Consider the following 6,000-nt stretch of genomic DNA (forward strand, 5'->3'; position numbering starts at 1 on the left):
ACGCTCTCACACGTTTATTTTTTTTAGCATTTTTGGGAGGAGTACACTTTACATATGTGGTTTCAACAACCAGATACATTTACACTTGTTTCGTCTGGAATGCGGCCCAGCTAGACCACCTCCTGAAGTGCAATCGGATGCAAATCCGTCTCGAATGCGTTTCGGAGGGCATTTACACCTGGTCTTTTCACGATCGGATAGCTGTCCCATCTGAGAAAACGCATGAAGTGGCCAGGTGTAAACAGCCGCTTTGGTAGAGGTAGAAAGAGAGAGAGAGAGAGAGAGAGAGAGAGAGAGAGAGAGAGAGAGACGAGGAAAACAAACAAGCATGCAAATGGAATTATCGCGGCCGGAAAAATTATCGAGCTCATTTTTTTTATCGTGCGATTAATTGATTTATCGACTATCGCGACAGGCCTAGTAAATAGTTAATTCATCATTTATAATAGCATTAATAATAATGGCTTGAATGAAGCTTGTTTCTCTCCCGTCACATTCATTACATGTTAGAACATTGTCTCCAAACTTTCCCACTCTTAGCAGAGAATACAGTTTATACATGATTTCTATAAAAAAAGAATACAATACATTTTACACAGATTTCATTCAAACCATATTTTGAGTCATGAACAGACATTTACGCTCATACCAAGCAAGGAACACTTTCAATCAACCATTCAATAGTTATAACAATTGCATGAATTATGTGTGATCTAAGCACATTAGTCACATACAGTGATTAAAGTGGGATTTGGCAGGTGGGGGAACCCTCAAATTTTGTGTTGCTGCAACGGAAAAATGACTCACCGTGGGACAACATATTGAGTATCATGGTATAGCAATACCTTTTGGGATAAAAGTGTCACTGTGGCACCAAGTATCACAATACTTATTTACTTGATATTTTAATGGTTTTATTTTGGTCCATCTAATCTACACTGATGTGATGATGATACTATGCTAAAATTGTTGAACACCATAATATGGAACACAGCCTTGTTTTTCACAATGTAAATTCAAACATAAAAATGTCTGAATACAACTATAACAGAAATAAATCACAACCACAATTATGGAAATTTGACATTAGCCTACTTCACCTTCGACTTTTAACTCCACTGCAACATCCACTTGCTCTGGCTTGAACAGCAACTGTCAGGGGCGGACTGGGGCAACATTTCAGCCCTGGCACTGTAGCCACACCAGACCTGCTCTCTCAAAGCTGAACTTTGACTAATAGTCTTTTTATTTTCATTTTCGTCTGTGTCAGTGAAGAAAGTAAAGAGGCTCAACTGAGTATGTTTTATGTATCATTTTCTTAGACAAGTTAATTTACTCAAGGCTACCAGGAAAGCTGTAGCCTAAGTCAGTATTGCCAATAGGAACCTTCTACAAGCTTTGGAATTTAAAATCATAGTTTTTTAAATGTTAAAAGTAATTTTAAATAATACAAAATTTTGATATTAATGAATCTATTCATTTATTAATATATCTGAAGTGCCGGGACACAGTTCCGGACCGTTCCGACCCACTTTAACCCCTGGTCACATATATAGATTGAAGGCATGATATTGAATTATACAGTTAAACGATGTTTTGTTATGAGTCCGTCTAGCATCATTTTGGGATGATCTGATGCATTTTGATATGTAAAGTCTCAGTCAGTCTCTGTGGGTTTTAAGAGATTTCAATCCTGTGTTTCAGAGCTCAGGTTAAACCGAGGTCTTTGAGAAGATGGTCTGTTTTGCATCTATGTCATGGGGGTCAAACAGTCTCTGGCGTAAACCCATGGTTCCCTTTCGAGGGAACTCGCACTGCGTCGGTGACGACACTATGGGGAATGCCTCTTAGCGTAACGCGTCTGAAGTATGAATGAAACTAATCCAATCCTATTGGCATTGTGTGATGACGTAGCGTGAGACGGCATACACGGAAGCTACAAAGGGACGCTGGCACACAACAGCGTTAGCTTTTGCTCTTCAGTAAGCGCTCTCTGTTGTGTATCTGTCTATTTGGTGTTGTCTATGATATATATATATATATATATATATATATATATATATATATATAAATAAAAATAAAAAAATAAAAAATAAAAATATATATATAATATATATATATATATATATATATATATATATATATATATATATATATATATATATTAGAGGTGGGCATAGATTCATTTTTTTAATCTAGATTAATCTAGATTAATTTTGAAATTAATCTAGATTAATCTAGATTAAAATGGCTCATTTGAATTCTGCCGAAGGCATTCAGAATATGTGTGCTACCCAAATAATGACTATTAAAGTAAGTCTTTGAGAACGGGTTTCTCAAGCCAGGTGGCGCATTAGACCAGGGGCTCATCTCCTGTTTCCAAAATGCATCACAAACTGCTTGAGAAAGCTGTTCTACTCATAGACTGTAAAAGGTTACTACTGTACTGTTACCGTACGTAGGCAACATTAGGTAGGCCTATGTTATTATCAACTACTATAGGCAATCAATTAGGGATGGGCGATATGGCCTAAAATCCATATTGTGATATACATTGCAGCCTCTTGCGATAACGATATTAAAATAAAACCATTTCAGAACAGGTTACACAGACCCTGCTAAACAACTGCTAAATGTTTTTTTTTTTTTTTTTTTTTTTTTTTTTTTTTGAAAGGGTGTATGTAGTTTTGAGAACATATATTGTGCAAAACTGTAAGTATACAACATAATTTTGCAGATAAATAAAATTTAAGTACACTAGCTGCTATGGAAGCTTGTTTCCGCCACAAAATAAAAAAATAAAAGATAATTGCGACTTTTTATCTCACAATTGCGAGTTTACATCTCGCAATTCTGACTTTATTTCTCAGAATTGCGAGATATAAAGTCAGAATTGCGTGAAATAAAGTCAGAATTCTGAGATGTAAAGTCAGAATTGCATGATATAAAGTCAGAATTCTGAGATATAAAGTCAGAATTGCGAGATATAAAGTCGCAATTGCGTCTTATAAAGTCAGAATTCTGACTTTTTTTCTCGCAATTGCGACTTTATATCACGCAATTCTGACTTTATATCTCAGAATTCTGACTTTATATCACGCAATTCTGACTTTATAACACATAATTGCGAGTTTATATCTCGCAATTCTGACATCTTTTCTCAGAATTGTGAGATATAAAGTCCAATTCTAAGGGGGAAAAAAAGACGGACTTTTTTTTTTTTTTTACCTCAGAATAGTTTATATCTCACAATTCTGACTTTATAACACGCAATTGCGACTTTATATCATGCAATTCTGACTTTATATCTCCCAATTGCGTGATATAAAGTCAGAATTCTGAGATATAAAGTCGCAATTGCGAGAAAAAAAGTCAGAATTCTGACTTTATAACACGCAATTCTGACTTTATATCTCAGAATTCTGACTTTATAACACGCAATTGCGACTTTATATCATGCAATTCTGACTTTATATCTCCCAATTACGTGATATAAAGTCAGAATTCTGAGATATAAAGTCAGAATGCTGAGATATAAAGTCAGAATTGCGTGATATAAAGTCGCAATTGCGAGAAAAAAAGTCAGAATTCTGACTTTATAACACGCAATTCTGACTTTATATCTCAGAATTCTGACTTTATAACACGCAATTGCGACTTTAAAACACGCAATTCTGACTTTATATCTCGCAATTCTGAGAAATAAAGTCAGAATTGCGAGATGTAAACTCGCAATTGTGAGATAAAAAGTCGCAATTATCTTTTATTTTTTTTTATTTTGTGGCGGAAACAAGCTTCCATAAGCTGCAGATACTTAAGTAGGTCTAATGTTTATTATGGCTTGGAGCTTATGAAACCCTAAATTTAAAATTAGAATATTGTCTAACTGATGTCTTTTCAGTTAAAAAGAAACACAACAACGATTCTTAAAATCGGGCGCTTTTAATAAAAAGAGATTATGTGCTACACCACTAAGATATATTGGGAATAATACGCGCACACTGGTATTCAGTGATATGTTTCGTTTTGAATTTGAGGTGGTAGAACGGATTAGTCGTGTGTTAACTTACCGAACTGTTACCACAAAGTCTACGTCGGACGGCTTAAATCCGAACCAAGTCCAAATAAGGGTTGCACTGATCTTTTTCACCAGCTTTCACTTTCAGCCGTGTTTACTTAAGATGACGACGAATATGATGCGTTGCAGCCGGGTGTTCCTCGCGGCCGCGGGTAGATTGCGTCATCATAGCTTGTGTAGCTTGAGCCAGCTCCCAACGCTCCCAACTTGGAGAATAGATTAACGGCGATATTTTTTTTATCGCGCGATAAGAGTCTCGATAACGGCCCACCACTAATACACTGCTCAAAAAAATAAAGGGAAAACTTTTTAATCAGAGAATAGCATCAAGTCAGTTAAACTCCTGGGATATTGATCTGGTCAGTTAAGTAACAGAGGGGGTTGGTAATCAGTTTCAGCTGCTTTAGTGTTAATGAAATTAACAGCAGGTGCACTAGATGGGCAACAGTGAGACAACCCCCAAAACAGGAATGGTTTTACAGGTGGAGGCCACTGAAATTTTTTCCCTACTCATCTTTTTGGACTGTTTTTCACCAGTTTTGCATTTGGCTAGGGTCAGTGTCACTACTGGTAACATGAGGCGATACCTGGACCCTACAGAGGTTGCGCAGTCAGTCCAGCTCCTTCAGGATGGCTCATCAATACGTGCCATTGCCAGAAGGTTTGCTGTGTCTCCCAGCACAGTCTCAAGAGCATGGAGGAGATTCCAGGAAGACAGACAGCTACTCTAGGAGAGCTGGACAGGGCCGTAGAAGGTCCTTAACCCATCAGCAGGACCGGTATCTGCTCCTTTGTGCGAGGATGAACATGATGAGCACTGCCAGAGCCCTACAAAATGACCTCCAGCAGGCCACTGGTGTGAATGTCTCTGACCAAACAATCAGAAACAGACTTCATGAGGGTGGCCTGAGGGCCCGACGTCCTCTAGTGGGCCCTGTGCTCACTGCCCAGCACCAGGGAGCTCGATTGGCATTTCCCATTGAACACCAGAATTGGCAGGTCCGCCACTGGTGCCCTGTGGTTTTCACAAATGAGAGCAGGTTCACCCTGAGCACGTGACAGACAGGAAAGGGTCTGGAGAAGCCGTGGAGAATGTTATGCTGCCTGTAACATCGTTCAGCATGACCGGTTTGGTGGTGGGTCAGTGATGGTCTGGGGAGGCATATCCATGGAGGGACGCACAGACCTCTGCAGGCTAGACAATGGCACCCTGACTGCCATTAGGTATCGGGATGAAATCCTTGGATCCATTGTCAGACCCTATGCTGGTGCAGTGGGTCCTGGGTTCCTCCTGGTGCACAACAATGCCCGGCCTCATGTGGCGAGAGCATGCAGGCAGTTCCTGGAGGATGAAGGAATGATACCATTGAAGGGCCACCACGCTCACCTGACCTACATCCAATAGAACACCTCTGGGACATTGTGTTTCGGTCCATCTGACATCACCTGGTTGCACCTCAGACTGTCCAGGAGCTCAGTGATGCGCTGGTCCAGATCTGGGAGGAAATACCCCAGGACACCATCCGTCATCTCATTAGGAGCATGCCCCGACGTTGTCAGGCATGCATACAAGCACGTGGGGGCCATACAAACTACTGAGTACCATTTTGAGTTGCTGCAATGAAATTTCAGCAAAATTGACAAGCCTGCTGCATCATTTTTTCAATTAGATTTCCGGGGTGTCTTTGAATTCAATCCTCTGTAGGTTGATCATTTTCATTTCCATCAAACGATGTGGCATCCTTTCGTTCATAACACATTACCCAGTCCATATCAGTATAGATATCCAGCATGATATTTTTCTCCATTGAGATCTGATGTGTTTTCAAAGTGTTCCTTTATTTTTTTTGAGCAGTGTATATATATATATATATATATATATATATATATATATATATACTGCATTCCCGTCTGGCTATATT

This window comes from Squalius cephalus (genome assembly GCF_949319135.1).
Source record: "Squalius cephalus genome assembly, chromosome: 11".
Taxonomy (NCBI): Eukaryota; Metazoa; Chordata; class Actinopteri; order Cypriniformes; family Leuciscidae; genus Squalius; species Squalius cephalus.